The sequence below is a fragment of the Mauremys mutica genome, chromosome 9, assembly GCF_020497125.1.
Source record: "Mauremys mutica isolate MM-2020 ecotype Southern chromosome 9, ASM2049712v1, whole genome shotgun sequence".
Lineage (NCBI taxonomy): Eukaryota > Metazoa > Chordata > Testudines > Geoemydidae > Mauremys > Mauremys mutica.
The window spans coordinates 20,365,534-20,383,684 of NC_059080.1; the positions used below are offsets into that span (position 1 = coordinate 20,365,534).

The following is an 18,151-nucleotide window of genomic DNA, read 5'->3' on the forward strand; positions in this document are numbered from 1 at the left end:
ATAATTCAGAAAGTAAACTGCTATCTTGTGAAATTCCAGGTTTTATTGCATAGGAAAATGTCCACGGTTTTCATGATCCTTGGAATGGTGACCCCCGTTTTAAATCCATAGCCTAAACTAGTTTTCTTCATTTCAGCATGTGAAAGCTCAAATTCATACTTAAAAATGGATATTTGGGTGGCAAAATTTCAGGTTGAGAGCCCAGATGAAGAGCTAAGCTGTCTAAATGAAGTGTCCTTGTTTGATGTTTGTGCTCAGCATTTGTGAGTGTGTTATGGTTATGCACCCTCATTGTCTCTAGAACAAACACCCAGCAAACCAAACAGGTTTGGACCTTTGCCTAAGAATGCTCTAGATTTATTGCATGCTGTGGGCCATACTCTTCGGTTTGAGCCTCAGAATTATGGGAACTGACCTTTTAAGTGCATCTGTACCTTTTATCTCTAATATCCTCTTTATGTTGTTCTTGGAGGATTTATTGCAGTGTGATAAACAAAACACAAGGTAACTTCCAGCATCTTTCTACTCTCTGCAGAGCCAGTTTATCTTTATAAACTTGCTACTGACATGATGCAATTTCTCCCTGTGCTGTATACCCGTGAAGTTGTGATAAAAGACAACTCGTTGAAGGGATTCTTTGTCATACTCCTGAATCGTATATAATTCCCTTTTTTCCCCAGTGCCGGAAGTAAGCTGATGCTTTGCAATTATACTCACACTTGATTTCATTTTTTCCTCGGTAATTCATGTTCCCTATTGTACCCTCACTCATTCTCAGCCTTTCTCCCCCCGCGCCTTCCTCTCACCGCACTGAAGCTGTAACTGCTTCACTGTGGTCTTAGGAGAAGATAGTGTTCTACTTCCCTAAGAAAGCTCATTGTGTGGTGTCGTGAAAAAAGGTTTAAACAACACAAGGGAATAAAGGCACCACATTTCTCTGAACATTTTTTTTTAAAGGAATAATATATAAGCTGCTAGGAAAGGGCAAAAATGTCTCCTGCTCCTCTATAGTAATGTCTGTGAGGCTGTGAATTTCTAAGGAAATCTGCTTTTTACATACAGGACTGAAAGCTAGACTACTCCACCTCCAAGCCTTTGCAAGTCTCTGTGTTAGTCTCATAAATCTAACAATAAATCAGAGGATTTTTCCCAAACTGCAAAAATCAAAGCTCTCAGTGAAGTAGCATAATTGCTTTATTTTTTTTTTTGTACAGACTACAGCAATCTTTATGCAAGAAAGTCAAATGATCCGGATGATAACATGTAAAATACCTTTTAAACAGAGAGGGGCATATTCTGCTCTCAGTTACGTTGGTGTCAGTGGAGCTACTCCAGTGTTACACCATTGTAAACTTGAGGAGAATTTGGACCATAATTTGCAATAGGCTTATTGGAACCAGGGATGGTTGTAGTAGGTTGGAGGGGGCTTTAAATTGATGCAACATTTGATTTTTCTCTCTTTGTCTGAACTTTGTTTCTCTATAGTGTTGCAGCTTGGAGTGATAAATAGCAGGCCAGCCGTGTGTTGGGGTCAGTGGATAAACTGAGGAACTGTAGCATACAGTTTGACAGATGACAATTGTTCTCCGCTAGGCTTTAGTCCGAGTCATGCATCCTCCCTAAAGCAGTTCCCTTTAGTGGAAGCATGGAGGAGAGTCTTGATTGTAATTTATACACAAGAGTTAAAAAGGAGAAAATGAGGGTGAACAATAACGGTCCGTATAGGATGGTGTCAGTTTTTGACACTGCAGCTTGGCATAATTAACTGGCACCTGGGAAAATAGCATAATTTACTTTTCACCTTATTTTTGGACACCAAGAAATGTTACTCCAAAGGTTTGTTTCTTTGTATGCGAATAACTCCTCTTCATTAGTATCTATATCCATAGCTTACTCTAATAAATCAGATTAGAAGGGGCACTCTCTCGTTAAAAATCTGAACCCCTTAGATAGGTTTTAAAACTCTTTCAGTTTTAATAATCTAATTTTCTTTTCACTATTGAGGCTGATTGATTACTTTTTGCACTTCACTGATCTTGGACAATGAATATAGACCAGTTCAACTTTTGATTCTCATCAGTTTCTAATCCATGTTACTTTCTGGCTCTCATGTACTAGCACAATGGTGCATTTTTCAGGTTGAAAACACTGGGGGGGAATTTAAATTAAAAAACTGTTTTAATTGAAGCTAATAAATAAAAAATAAAGTGTTCTCTTGATATTAGACTTTGTAAAAACCTGGTATTTATTAAGCCTAAATTTTGGATTGAAATCTATTCAAGAGTGTTTCTTAAACGTATTACGCCTACTAATACGTGTACAACTTGCTTCTCTTAATAAATATACATGATGCAATCGTAAGAATGTTTGTGTGAAGCAAAGATGTTCTCCTTAGTGTAAAATTACAATATTATTGATATATTTGAAATAGCATTGCAGCTATTTACATGTGAGCTCTGAATCTGGTTTACCAACAGGATTTTGAATTAATATGGTGCCATCTATATGATTATATTAAATTTCTTGATATACAATTAATCCTCAATATGAGGAAGGGAATTAGTATTAGCCATATTTTACACAGTAGGAAACTACAGTACACAGAGGTAGTGACTTGACTAAGATCACAGAGGAAGTACAAAGCAGGAATAGAACCCTGATCTCCCAGTCTCGTGTCTTCATCAATCCTTCTTCCCATCTTTGTCTAAGGAAGGCACAAGAGCTGCAGAAATATCAGAATTTGAACCAGGTAATTGCAATGAACTCTCCAAGTGTGCATGCATGACACACACTTACACAGGAGATTATAAAATGGGATGTTATACTCAGCAGTGAATAGGTCTCACTCAGTCTGTGGGTGTAGGGAGGTGGTAAACTATGGTAGTGATTGTGGGAGTTTAAATCCGTTGGGCCAAGTCCTGTGATGAATTCCACCAAAGCCAATGGAGGAGATGCTGTGGTCAGTAGTATCGCTTGAGTAAGGGCAGCAAGGGGTTGGCTTAGTGTGTGGCCATTTGCTTAGCATGGTGTCATCAGAAAATATGGAAGGATTTAAAAAAAAAATCCCATCCAACTATTAAGTTCGTGTTAGATCTTGGCAGTACTTCTGCAAACCCAAATAGTGATTGAGGGAGAACAAGTTGAATAGCATCATTTAAAGAAGGAAATGCTGACTTGCCTAAGATGTCGCATTAATTAAGAGATGGTTATAAAAGTGCAGAGCCCATTATAGTGAGTTGCAGCATCTCCAACTAGACTATAAAAAGTACTTTCTGTGCTGAATCTTGGCAAGCCGGGGCTCTGCCTGGGAAAAGATGCTGGCTCACTGTTCAATTTTACAAAATATAAATAAATTCAGACTTAAGTTTATTATTAACTGCCTTGATCAGGTCCTTTGAGGACAAAAGTCTCTCTTTAACCTGTGGTGTTATCTGTCCAAGGTTGACCATGGGCCTCAGATCATCTCTTCAGCTTCTTTGCTAACAATGTTATTCTTTAAAATATGGACCCAGACTACTGGCACTTCAGTTTTTTCCATGTCTTCGAGATGTTCTTCATTTTCATTTTGCTCTTTGACCTGTTTATCTAGGTTTGTTGTGCTGTTTTTCCCCATGTGTTCGTAAGTTAGACTTACATACATATGCTGGAAACTCACCAAGTAGTTGGCGTATCTGCTGCATATATGTAGTATCATGTAGCTAATGTGTGCATTGCTCGCATGCGCACACACGCACACACACACACACACTCTCTACATATATGCAGCAGATATACTGGGAACAACTCCCCAAGTAGATGCGTTTGCAATCCAACCTAGTTACTGTTCCAACTGCTTGCTGAGTTTCCAGGGTACCTGCGCTATATGTTATAGATGTTCAGATGTCAAAAACTTTCTTCTTTTAAGCAGAGAGGGTGCTTCCTTTTCATGCCACATTCAGCTTTCCAAAGGCTTCTCTCTTCATCTTCCCAGCTTGAAATAGCATGTATCTGTTTTAAGTAATACAAAAAAAGTTACCTCCAAGCCTCCATGGAAGTTGGCTAGTTTGATTTATTTATTTATTTATTATATTCCTCTAACCTCAGAACATTTTTTATGTTAAAATTTGTATTCCACAAGCAGCATTCCATTATGTGTCTCCATTATGTTAAACCCACAAGTCTGGCTTCTACCAGGATGCTATAGGTAATTGCCTATTGCCTATTGATAATATCTAGTTAGATAGTAGGTAAAGATTATGGATATTTATTTATTTTGTTTTTATTTGCTTATTTATATATTTTATCTAATGTATTTAAGTGACCCAAGACAATCTAACTTTGTACATATCCAGTCTATGTAACCACATGTTCCTATCAATGTTACCCTCCTTCTCTTTCCCACATTTCTTCAGATTGTGTGTTACAGCATCTGTTGCATCTTGTCATAAATTAGACTGTAGAATCTGCCCAGCAGGGATTGTCTCTTACAGCACTAGTACAACAGGGCCCAGATCCTGTTTCATGTTTCTGGCTGCTACTATATTACAATCATAAGCGGGAGTGAAGAAGGGATGGGCAAGAAATTAAATGGCTGAAAGTATTTAACTGGCAGTACAGGGTAGGGAACTAGGCCTCTCTTGCATTTTAATCCCAGCTTTGACATTGACTTGCTGTGTGACTTTAGGCAAGTCAGCCTCCGACTCAGTTTCCCTGTCTGTAGGATGGGTTAATTATATTTACCTATATACCTTAGAGGAATGTTGTGGGGATCTGTTATTTTAAGCCTGTACAGGGCCGCCCGGGGGTGGGGCGGGGGAGCAAGTGGGGCAATTTGCCCCGGGCCCCGCAGGGGCCCCCATGAGAATATAGTATTCTGTAGTATTGCAACTTTTTTTATGGAAGGGGCCCCCGAAATTGCTTTGCCTCGGGCCCCCTGAATCCTCTGGGCGGCCCTGGTACAGTACTTTCAAGTGTCAGGGACTATTAATTTTGACAAGTAGCTAATCCAGCAACTGCCTTTCAGATAGATTCCCGAAGGCAGTGGTCCCCAACGCGGTGCCCGTGGGCGCCATGGCACCTGCTGGGGCATCTATGTGCGTCCGCATACTGGCCGGCGGACGAGCATCCACTGAAATGCCGCTGAAAAGCGGCATCATCAAGAGGCGTCGCCGCCGAACTGCTGCTGATTTTCGGCGGCGACGCCTCTTGACATTGCCGCTTCTCGGCGACATTTTGCCGGATGCTTGTCCGCCAGCCATGGTCCTCGGTGGCTCATCGTCCGGCGCCCGCCACCCGGAAAAGGTTGGGGACCACTGCCCTAAGGATTTTACTGGAGTATTGATGAGTGAGGAGAATAGTGCAAAGCTGTTAGAACACGTGACCCTGCTTCAGCCATGGCATCACCTGTCACAGTGACTTCAGTAGGGCTATTCACATGCTTAGCTCTATGTGTTCTTGAATGCTTTGCTGTACTGGGCCTTAGTGAGTGCTTGTGTTTGATAGTCTTCACCATGCAAATCTGGTTCTCTTAGCCATTATCATCAGTCATCTGATTTTGAAAAATGCAAGTTTAACGCACGTTAATAGATGTTTAAAATACTTTTTAGCACATCAGTCACTAAATCCTCCTTTCTGTTATCAAAATTGGTTCTGGTTCTGGAATGGGATTAAGTGATAGACATCAAAATTCAACATATTTTTGTCATTTCTCCAGTTGCCCCTTTGGTATAAGGGGATAAAACAGAACTTTATTTTCAGTACAAACAATGAACATAAAGTTGTCATTGTTCAAAGCATTTCCTCTGGAATTTAGCATGGATTGACAATGGTTTCTACTATTCATTTACTTTTCTGAACATTTTGAGTGATCACAAAGATTTCAAGAAAAGTAGACGTGCTATACGCTTATGTTTGACTAAAAAGAAAAATTGAGTATGGAGTTTTCTGGGAAGGAGTTTTACTTCTCTGAATGCATAATGTGAAATCTGGACACTGTGATAACTAGGACGTGCCAAAGGCAGTCAAACCAGAGTTCTCTTTTATCACAATACTCTTTGATTAAGATCATTATAGCAACTGGTAGCAACACTACGGTTAAGATTGAGTTGGCATTTCTATTTCATTGGGCTGCAACTCAGTGTTCAATCTGTCAGCCCAGATGCAATTTTTAAAAAAAAATCATACAAAAATGGTTTCAATCCATTGAGCTATTTTAGAGTTGAATTTTTTTAAAGGGTAGATTGTTAATCTGCTCTAGATTTTATTTTATTTTATTTTTGGTTTGAATAGAAAGCTTCTAAATGTTAAAAACTTGAAAATGTTCAGGAATGTATTGCTTGAAATAAGCTTCAGTAAACCATTACAAAAATAATGATAATTATTATTTATTAGCTGTAGTATGAAAAAATACACAAGCAGAGAAAAAGGATTTGGTCCTTTTGTGAAAAATGGAGATGGTATTTTTTTAGAAAATGTACAAAATCTAATTTGAAACGTTATCAAAAACGTTTTATTTATTTATTTTGACTGTCAATAAAAACAGGAAGAATTAAATACATTGTCCTGCAGTTTTAGATCCCCAAACATAATGACAGCGTGCTAAGGCATGAGACATGAAACTGACAGGCTGAGTTTCACTGAACTGAGTGAAATGTAAAAAGTAAATAAACTGGATAAATGTTTAACAGTAAATAATACTACTGTCAACTGCCAGATCATTCACAAATCATGAAATTTAATCATAATTTTTTTTTAAAGTACATTTTGGGTACTTATTATTTGCCTTCTGTTTTTTTGAGCCTTTAAGGTTACATTTGGGTCATGTGTTCATGCTTTTCTCTGCAGCCACAAGGACTAGAAATGTACTTTTGTTTTAAAGGAAAGACCTGATTCTCATGTAACTGCTTGACTCCAGGAGCGGAGTCTTTAAATGCAACACAAAATATGAAACTTACAATAAAATCGAGAGAGCTAATAATACTGAAATTAGATACTTAAAAATCTTTCGCTTCTGTAGTATTGTTAGATTGTTAACAGAGGTGAAAAAACTGAAATACTTTGAGTTACAAGTTGACAACGTCCCTTTAAATCCTAGCATAAATTCAGCAGTACTTCACCTCTCATACCCAGTCATATCTTAAGAGTGAGAGTAAGGAGGTCATTTTCCCACCAAGCTACACAATACATAAGGGGGACATAGTAATGAAATAGTAGCATATCAACGCAATGGGGAGCAATAGCAAATTTACTCTGATAGCACAGTAGTAGCAGTGACCTAATGCCGCTGAACCACTTCAGCCCAACGATCCAGTCACCATCGGGAGGAAATACTGCTTGCTGAAAGGAAAAGGAAGAAAGCCTGTCAATATAGTGGAGTTATTCATTGGAGATGCACCATGTGTGTAGAGCGATCAGGTCGCAGGAGTGAAATATCAGGACACTTTGGGTGAGCGGGGGGGAGACAGACACAGGTGCACAGCCCCGACCGGAGCCAGAGGCACAGTGGTCTGCCTGGCCCTGTGCTACCAGTGTGCCCCTTCTTGTTAGGGATAGGCCCATGCTGCGCCACACAGCTCCCCTGCCCAGCGCCCCCCTACAATCCTTCCACCACCAATGCACAGTGCTGGGCAGACACACCCTGCCCAGCGCCCTCCTGCCCACAGCCCCACCACAGCTGCCCAGCACCCCACACAGAACCCCACTCGCCAGTTTCCCAGTACACACAGATTTCCCCTCCCTCCTTTCCTTCCTCCCAGTGCCCTTCACCACAGCTGCACCACCACAACTACACAATGCCCCACACAGACCCGCACTGCCCAGTGCCCTGATACACACAGATCTTCCCCACTGCCCAGTACCCCCCAGCAGGGCCCCACTGTCTAGCACCCCAAAACACACATACCACCCCCACTGCCCAGCGCCCTCCACACCCTCACAGCCCAGCACCCCACACACACCTCCCAGACACTCACTCCATCACACCCTGCCGCACTCACCAGCCCTGCTGGGAGCCCTCTGGCTCCTAAGGTGAGAGCAGCGAGGGGAGTCTCCAGACTCTGCACGTGCTGCACTCACCACAAGCACGAGCTCCAGGGCTCCCATTGGCCAGGAAAAGCGCCAGTGGGAGCTGCTGGAGCCGCGGAGCGGGGCATGCAGGGGCCGGCAGCACGCAGAGCCCCCCTACCCTAAGAGCCAGAGGGACCTGCCAGGGGGCGAGGTGGGAAGTCCCGGCGGTGCTCACCTGGGCGGCTCCTGTCCTGGGAAGCATCCGGCAGGCTGGTCCCCCTGGCTCCTAGGGTTGCGGGTCGGGTGTGCGGGGATGGAGGGCTCTCTGCCTGCTCCCGGTGCCTGCAGCCCTGCCCCTGCAGCATGCGGCGCTCCTGAAGCAGTGAGCAGTGGCACCACGGCTGCGGTCCGGACGGTCCCCAATATCAGGACAAAGGGCATCCCGACCAATGTAAGGTCGGGACCTGAGACAAGTCCCCTAAAATCAGGACTGTCCCAATAATATTGGGATGTCTGGTCACCCTACATGTGTGACACTTGTATACAGTACTGTATGGTAATGTACAAGGGCTTGGCTACACAGGGAAACACAGGACAGTTAATCCAAATTAACTAAAGGTGTGAATTAAAAGTAGACTAGTTAGAGTGCATTAAACCCCTGTGTGGACAATCTGATTCAGAATTAAAGTGACCTTAATTTTGGGTTAGTTTTAAATTATACCAAATTAAGCAATACCAGCAAACATGTAGTGTTGGACCTAAGATTTGATTCATTATAGCCAGTATTTCTTTGATGCCAGTAAACAGGTACAGAAGAGTAGCCTTGTCCCAAACCATGTCATAGAAGTATTGTGATTCTTGGCAACTCTGTGCCTTGGTATCCTCCCCAGCAAAATGGAGATAACATCCCTCTAAAAGGCATTTATGGAGATGAATTAGTTAGAGCCCAGTTCCTTCCTGAGTTCTGCATGAGGAAGGGACACTCTGATCTCCTTTGGCCCATGAGAAAGGGCAGAGGCCAGCTATCTCCATAGCACATTCCACTTCTTAATGGGGCCCTGCAGAGTACTCTCTGTGGGGTTTGGAATGCACGTAGGAGGGCAGGGGAGAGCCACACCTCTCCCTACAAACCATTGGGAATCTGCAAAAGGTAACGCACTCTGAGGCTGTACCGCTGTTTATCTGGAGTCCTTCCATGCTGGGGAAGCCTCCTTAAAGGGGAGTTTGTAGAGGAGGCCACCTCTTTGCGGTTTCCTGGCAGCATTTGGAGCACACTGCCAAGTTGCAGGAGAGGGGATGCAGACATACAGGGCCTCCATGCAGATTGCAATATTCTTCTGGCAGATCCCCAGCTTCTTTGGCAAGTTGGCAACCCTGTATACCCCCAACAGAAGAATTTGAGGAAACTCAGTGTGAAGGGAACCTCAAATACTTTTCCTTTCCCAGACTCTTCAGCTATGAGTTTACTGTGTGGGGTATACATCGACTTTTATGGCCAGGTAAAAGATCTTTTATGGGTGCATTTTACATCTTCATTTTAAATATATGGTGGCCACAGATCTGCACCCCTGACTCTCTAATTTGTGCCTGTGATTAGGTAGGTTGAAGCAAAAGTACCAAGATCGGTGCCCGCTATTCAAGTGTGGGTGCAAAATCGTGGGTGTCACAAAAACTCACTTTTCTGAAAATATTCCCCCACTGCTTTGAAAATGTAAAACATTCTATGTGCCCTAAGCATTATAATGACTGAATTGGTGAGCAGCCTTCTAGAATCTCACAACACATAATGGCAGAAAATATCGAGGCACAAGTGGGCAAGATGAAGGTTCCAGAGCAAGAAACCTTAACTCAGCATTTCCTTGGTTTTCTCAGTTTCTGTCTCAGTGCTAATGTTATTTTAATATAGTTACATGGCTTGATTTACCATGATTAGCATAGCAATTTGCAACACATTCTTCAAAATTGCCAATCAATTTGAGCTCAGAATAGATGAAAGCCCCATATAATCGGCTGCTACCATCCAAAAAAACACAGTTCTGAAAATCTGAATGAGGACTTGAGTTGTTTGTACAGTATTTTGTATAACCCAACAGCCTCCATAATATCCTCAAGGCCTCTGCCTCACAGGCCTTTTAATTGAGGATAGGTGAATAAAAAGATAAGCCTAAAAGGCAGTATGAAAAGATCGAGGTATTGTATGGATTTTGTTAAATCCCTTGAAGTGCCTTGATTCTGGGTGAATGCTGCCTCTGAAAGAGCTTTCAAAAACTCACCTGGTGGGAAAGCTTAATTAAAAATACAGCGTTGTGAGCTTTCTATCCCTGCCTCTTCACAGACTTTTTGCTGGTAGGGTCCTCTTTCGGCTGCCATGGTACCAGAGGTAGTTTCTTTCACACCTCTCTTTTCCCAGCAGCAGCAGTAGATATTAAAGGGGAGCTTCTTGGGCCATGACTACCCTAACAGGGACTATAACAGCATAGGTATGGTGCTGTAGCTATGCCGATGTAACTCTGTAGGCCTACATCAACTTTTCTTCCCTTCACTGTAGGAATATCACTTCCCCAAGTGATGGTAGATAGATTGATGGAAACATTCTTCCAGTGACCTAGCTGTGTCTGCCCCATGGGTTAGGTTGCAAAGCTACAGCACTCAGGGATGTGAATTTTTCACACCTGTCAGCATCATACCTATGTTGACCTACATTTTAAGTGTAGACTTTATAGGGCTTCTCATGGCTCTTCTCTAAGCCCTCCTACAATTTATCAACATCCTTCCTGAATTTGTGGACACCAGAACTGGACACAGTATTCCAGCAGCAGGTCTCCTCAGGGCCAAGTGCAGAGTTAAAATAACCTCTCTACTCTTACTTGAGATTCCCATTTATGTATCCAATGATCACCCTTTTGGCCACAGCAATGGAAGCTCATATTCTTTTGTTAGGTCTTAAATATATGCACGAGACATATAAAAACATCTACTTAGAGTTTAGAAGCTGGATTTTTTGTCTCCAGATTTGGCCATTTGCATTTGTGGCAATTTCTCTATCTATGAGCTACTCAGTAATGCACCACAGTACAGCTGCACCACTCAGCCACTTCTCAGGTGAGTTTTCATCATGAGACTAGAGGCTAAAGGCCTGATTCGTCCCTACATTGCACCTAGTGCTGTCACATTACACACATCCACAGTTACCTTGTGTCATAAACATATAGCTAAGGGTAGCATAAAATCCCACCTTTATCTGTAAAGGGTTAAGAAGCTCAAATAACCTAGTTGGCACCTAACCAAAAGAACCAATAAAAACCCAAGGGTCTGGTCTGTGCTCACCTTAGTTACTCTCAAGCCTCCCCAGGAAAGGAGGTGAAGGGGCTTGGGGGGATATTTTGTGGAAACAGGAACTCCAAGTGGTTCTTTTCGTAAATCTTTGTCTAACTCACTTGGTGGTAGCAGCAGTACTCATCAAAGGACAAAAAAAATGTTCCTTGGAAAAGTTTTTAACCTAAGCTGGTAAAAATAAGCTTAGGGGGTCTTTCATGCGGGTCCCCACATCTGTACCCCAGAGTGTAAAGTAAGAAAGAAACCCTAACACCTTGTTACCTGAGTGAATGGAGAATTCTCATTTGGTGGCACATTTGTAAATGACAACATAAAAGTGCAGGATGATGGAGGCCCCTAATGTTTTACTCCATCCATCAAAGGTTTCCTCATCTTGAAACTAGTGTCATGCAGCCAACCTCCCATTAATTTAACAAAGGGTCCCACAAAAATGTTCCTGTGATAAAATTCTGTTTACATAATGGCCTGATTTACATATTAAACTATTGTGAGGATAAATTAGTTAAGGTTGGTGTGGTGCGTTGGAAATGAAAACTGTTAGGTAGTGTCATGTGTACTGCTGTTAGAAAATGTTTGCTGCATATTAGTAGCAGTTGTCTGAGTCCCTGGACACATGGAGTTATCTTGGCTACTCTCCCATTCGGAGCCTTCATCTAGGAGTCCCATTCCTTCTTCCATAATCAGGGGCGGCTCTACCTTTTTGGCCGCCCCAAGCAGTCATGCGCGGGAGGCGCCCCGGAGCCGCGGGAGCAGCGGACCTCCCGCGGGCATGACTGCGGAGGGTCCGCTGGTCGCGCGGCTCGGCTGGACCTCCCGCAGCTGCGGACGGTTCGCAGGTCCGGCGGCTCTGCTTGAGCTGCCGCAGGCATGCCTACGGGAGGTCCAGCCGAGCCGCGGGACCAGCGAACCGTCCGCAGTTATGCCTGCAGGAGGTCCACTGGAGCCGCGGGACGAGCGCCCCCTCCACAGTCATGCCTGCGGCAGGTCCGGTCTTCCCGGGGCTCCGGTGGACCTCCCGCAGGCATGACTGCGGCAGGTCCGCCGTCCCAGCCTGCCGCCCCCCCGGGAAAGGGCCGCCCCACGCGCATGCTTGCCGCGCTGGGGTCTGGAGCCGGCCCTGTCTATAATGCCCGTTTATACAGAGCAATATAAGTTTGGGAAGAGGGGGGTGGGGGGGAAGCAGTGGTTTGACTGTGGCTCCAGTGTGCTCTTTGTTGGAGGATTACTAATGCTCAGTCACCAGGTAGAATCAGCCTTATTGGTCTGCGTGTCATGATTACTGTCTTTGAAGCACAGGCACATTTTCCTCGCAAATGTTTAGTCTGCCTTGTCAGAATCTACAAGCTATTCTAGCAGATTCAGTTTTATTGCAGATGATGAGTTAACCAAGATCTTATTTTGTTTTTCCAGGGGAACCAGCATGTAACCTTGAATTCACAATTAGTTTAACATTTACTAGGTTGCTTTCAGTTTGTGTTTGATGCTATCTCTACAGAATTCTTTGTGATCTGGGGCTCAGAACTTCATCCAGCAGTAAGAGGGGATTAAAACCATTTTTAAAAGCATCTTTCACGTTGTTTTTAAATTTATTTATATATTTACAATCCCTATGTTTGCATCAGTGCTGCTGACTTACCTAGAATATTGTTATAAACCCAATGCAAAGTCTCCTTGAGATTACTACTTTGCCAGCCTCAGAGAAAGCTCAGCAGAGACAAATTAGTTAGTTTTCAGCCAACATGCAAAAGCTTGCTTTGAGTAAAGCCAAATACTTAGAAGTGGGAAATGATTTGCCAGTGTAGCAGCGGCGATGTAAGGCATATACAGTACATGCTTCATCTTTCTATTCCATCATTTCTTGCTCTGCACCAATACTATGTGCATGGATCCAGATGTTTATTGTTACTGAGGAATGATTCTTTGGCTGCCTTAAGTGAATAAAGCTGCGATGTATTAACTAATGTCGGGCACGGCGCATTTATCAATTTATCTTTGCTGTGGTGTTGCCTGTAGTATTTTTTCCTCTGTACTCTAAACACTGTTTAGTGCTGCAGGCAGAACCAGAGTCCTTCTAATGAAACAATTACAGCACTGCTACTCAATATGCAAAGACTAACACCTCCAGCAAAAGCTGATAAATGCCTTTGTTTATGATTTCCCCCCTCCCCCGCCGCCCTGCTTGTTGCTTTATATAGGGAGAGTGGTGAAATTTACTGACTTCCTCTTAGTTTGAAAAAGTTTAATCAAACAAAAAAAAATTGATGCTGAATGACAGTCAGTGGGGGAGAAAATGGTTATAGGACCACCAGAGTGTCAGTGTGAACTAGCTGTGTGTGTGTGAATCCACGCAAGGTACTGATGATATGATGACAAGGGGACTATGCTAAGGATGTTTGCCAGCTCATTAGGAACCGCCTACTCACCACCAACACAAAAAGGAAGGTGCACTGCTAGCCAGGCAGGCATTTTAGACAACTAAGAGCTCTCTCAGGCTCAGAGCTTAACAGTAAACTGTGTACCTGTGGCTCATGAAAGATAATGAGTTTAGTGCATCAGACATCTCTTTTGTTACCTAAATCGAAGGAGTCTAGACCCCCAGAAAAGGGCACTGCCCACAGAAGACATAGCCATGATGTCACTAGTTCTCTTGCTGTGAAGAGATGAATGTTTTTTGACTGGCTGGGCTGCAGATGGTTAGGATGGACATATAAATGTATATGCTTTCACACACACTGTAGCATACATAGTGATTCTGGAAATTAGCCATTCGGTGAGACTAGAAAAGGTAATCTGAAAATCAGTGTGGTCTAGTGGTCTTCTGAGTCCTACACCCAGATCTGCTGCTCTTCTACTGTGTGTTCTTGGGCAAGTCACGTCCCTACTTTGTGCCTCAGTTTCCCCATCTGTAAAATGGGGATGATACTGTTTTCCGGCTCCACAGGGTTGTTTTATGGCTCAGTTCATTAACGCGGGGACACTTTTTGAGATTCTCAGATCGTAGTATTATCGTTTGGGGATTCAGCAGTGGATATGACCAATATTCAGTGACATTCCTATGATTATGAATGAAAGGAGGCTGATGAGGAGGCACTCAGATTCACAGAAAGGAATCTCACATTGTCTAAAGCTAGAGCAGTACCAGCGCATTTGGATTCCACATCTGAGACCCAGGGATGAATATTTAACTTGCAGAAAATGTTTCAGCTACAGGGTGACATCTCCACATCTTCTTTCAGTGATATCTGAGACTTAACTAAACATTGCTTCCCAAGCAGTTGGGGCAGCTGTCCAGATTCTCTCCTCCCTCCCCCTTAAATATTTGCATTCCACATTGTTACCTGGATACAGATGGCGAGCTGGACTGATATCTTACAGGCTACAATCTGCCCTAACACAGTATTTTGCCTTAAAAACAGACTTTAAAATCTGGCTGAACCAAAATTATTTCAAAGAGAAAATTAAGTGACACGTCTTTATATCTCATTATGACATTTTCATCTAGTTGGGTGAATCGCCAAGGTACGTAAATTTGTGAATAGAGCTGTTAGGGAATTTTAAAAAATGAACCAATTCTCAAAAGCAAATGCCCACTGCTTTATTAAACATGAATGGAATAATGGAACAGCGAGAGTGTGTGAAAAACAGCCCTGTAAGAACTCTTCTTGTTTTACAAATGCAGTGAACCCACTAAACAAATCTGCCTGCACATGTGTTTTAAAGTCAGTTTTTGTAGGGAATTTTAATTATCGTGAAAGTTGTACGGTTAAGCACGCAAAAGTCAGGAAATGCTAAAGTTAAAGTGCACGCACAATTTTAACTCTGCTCCGTCATGTGTCTGTATTACAAGGGCTTGGCTACCCAGACATACACTTTGTAGCAAGTTACGTTGTGAATCTAGCGCTCACTAGCTTGGCGTGGACTAACTGTCCATGTGGATCCTGCTGATGCACATTAACAGTTCATTAGTTTGCTTTGATCTAGTCCAGTTTTAAGCTAGTTTAAGGTAGATTCACACCCCAGCTTGCCGTGAACTATATGTTCATGTAGACAAGCTCTATGTTTTTAATTACACAATTGCACACTTTTTCCTCAAATAAAGCAACATTTTTCTGCATCATTACATAAAAATGTGTGGCATCTGATCTTTATTGACTTAGTTTTCATAAGATATGATAAATTCTCTTCTCTCTAAGGCAGGGGTGGCCAACCTGTGGCTCCGGAGCCACATGCGGCTTTTCAGAGGTTAATATGTGGCTCCTTGCATAGGCACCAACTCTGGTGCTGGAGGTACAGGCGCCAACTTTCCAGTGTGCTACAGGGTGCTCACTGCTCTGCCCCAAGCCTCGGCCCCACTCCACTCCTTCCCTCAAAGCCCCCGGCCCTTTCCCTGAGTCTGCCGTGCTCTTGCTGCTCCTCCTCCCTCCCCCCGAGCCTCCTGCACATCACAAAACAGCTGATCGTGGTGGGCGGGAGGCGCAGGGATGGAAGGTTAGGTGCTGATCGGCGGTGCTGCTGGCGGGTGGGAGACACTGGGGGCGGCGGGAACTGACGGGGGGCTGCTGACATGGTACTGTGGCTCTTTGGCAATGCACATTGGTAAATTCTGGCTCTTTCTCAGGCTCAGGTTGGCCACCTCTGCTCTAAGAATGGATTTTAATCATTTTGTTAGCATCCATGAATTTACCTTACATACCTGATTGCAAAGGAATTTTCAGTCAGCTGCATAGCCTTCTTCAGATTTAGTTCAGGGGATAAGACTGTGAAGCTACCTTACCTGTAAATTCTGTTGGCCCAACTATGTCATCTAAACTGAAGCTATTTCTCTGGGTTGAAAGTATGCATAATCTGATGAATATTGTATGCATTTCCTATACAAGATTCTTGTGGATTCTTTTTGTCTGGCATGCACACTGCTGCAAGATGCTTCCTGTGTGCCTAAGGTTATAGGGAACAAGTAGGATATTGTATTATTTGAGAAATGCTACATGATCATGTAACGAAAATTATATCAAATCATGAGTCACAAGTATAGCAACTTTACACACAAACAGCTCTCCTGCTTTATAAGGTTGTCTTCATGCTCCAGAATCACTGCAATTCAAAGTTGTGTATCAGGTAGCCAAAAGGTGGCTTACGGTGCTCTACCATGCAGCCTATGGATGGACGAAGCTTTAACAGAGATATGCTGGCTACAGAGATTACTGTTCCTAGTACACTATGTTCATTCTGATCTGAATGGCTGGGCTAAAATGGATGTTGCAACCTGTATTTTCTGCAGTCTGGATCATCTTGTTAAAGATGGCGGGGGGGGGGGGGTGCAATCTGTTCGATTTTATTGGGTCCTCTGGTTCCTGGCAAGTTGCTGGGGAAAATGTGGGTACCTCTGTTATAAATAAAGCCAACACCATTGGTAAAATAAAGCAAGCAGAAGAAGTACTTCCAGTTCCAGGGCATCCATTTTTATTTCTTCCACCTCTATTAGGAGTGGATTCTTTTATACTAGGCATTTTAAGGTACCCTGGAATGGAACAAATGACAGACTGAGATCCCCTGTCTATTGGCAATAAAAATATTAAATATAGTAACACATAAGATATCAGTTTATTATAAATATCAAGGATCAAGTAGAATACTTGAAGTAGTTGAAGGATGATTATGACAGCCTTAGAAATTACAAGGAAAATAAGGTCATTCAGTGTCTAGGACTGGTTCTTTGAGTACAAGGGTACGTTGGAGTTCAGGGTTGGTAGCCGATTGCCCCAAGATGCTCTCTGAAATGAATTCAGTATCCTGTATGTTCCACGGGAACATCTCCAGATCCAGCAAAAGGGTTTGAAGTTTGATTTGCTTGGCAGATGGCCCTTGCTACCCTTTCAGCTAACCTAGCAGGAGGTATAAAATATGCTGACTTTGCTTAGGAAGGGAAAGTTTAGGAGAAGGACTCCAGCCCTCATAGCTGGGAAGGAAATGTATCTATATTTTGGACTGCTTTGTTTCTTTTTTCACTTGCTACAGTTTGATGCCTGCAGAAGAAGCACCTGCCCTAGAGCCCTAGCTAGAGAGAGCTTTGCAATTCATGTTTTTTATTCTGTGAAAGGCCTAATGAATACAGCACTCCAAGAAGAGGGAAAACTTTGTTATTAATGAGAACACAGAGTGTGCTGTGTCTGGTTTTACTGTGGGGAAACCTGGGCTCTCTTGGTCTGTTACTTTACAGTGTATAAATATCTTAGAGACATTTACTTGGTGTGGTTTTTAAAGTATATGTTTTCATTCAAAAGTATCCTAATTCTTGTAAGTCCTGTCAGAGGCTTTGACATGTAATTAATTTCTCTGGAGCTTTTCTCTAAGACCTAACTGCACATACAAACCTCGCTCCAACACTTGCACTTATTTACAGCTCTGTTGCAGAAAATCCAATCTCCCATGGTGGTGTTTTTTTCTCCTCCTCTCCATAAAAAATATTTCCCTCAATTTTGGCTACTGTGTCTCTTGCAAGCCTCGCCATCCACAACAGACACAAGCAGTGGACACTTCAATAGGTATTTGAATATTGGAATTGCTATGCTGGGTCTCATCTGAGGGCTACTGACCCTCCATATATTCAGCTTTAAACTAAAACCCTGTTGCAGCCTTAACTATGGATCTATCACCACCCCATCATCTACCTACCTACTTTTGGCCTCTGTGTGTATATAGGTATGTGTATCTTATCTCTAGTTATAAAGCTGACTTGATAGCTATAGATCAGTTTCCATTTTCCAGGCAGTTCATACCCACAGTAGAATATTTATTTTACAGGATGGATTTTTCCATGCTTGGAGGTGTATTT

At 42.9% G+C, this 18,151-nt stretch overlaps 1 protein-coding gene and 1 long non-coding RNA gene across 5 annotated transcripts in view; one reads left to right on the forward strand and one right to left on the reverse strand.

Moving 5' to 3' along the window:
• Nucleotides 1–18,151, forward strand: part of NEXMIF (neurite extension and migration factor) — a 242,446-nt gene that overhangs the window by 200,014 nt on the left and 24,281 nt on the right. The window lies entirely within an intron of this gene.
• The window catches only part of LOC123377725, an 85,632-nt gene continuing 68,733 nt past the window's right edge, over nucleotides 1,253–18,151 (reverse strand). For 2 of the 4 annotated variants that reach the window (XR_006582288.1, XR_006582290.1), the window contains 2 exons: nucleotides 16,094–16,254; nucleotides 6,532–7,314 (listed from right to left, as the gene is read on the reverse strand). This is a non-coding gene — a long non-coding RNA (uncharacterized LOC123377725). Of the gene's footprint in view, nucleotides 3,988–6,531; nucleotides 7,315–16,093; nucleotides 16,255–18,151 lie in introns of those variants that run through there. The other 2 variants (XR_006582289.1, XR_006582291.1) reach the window with 2 other exon arrangements.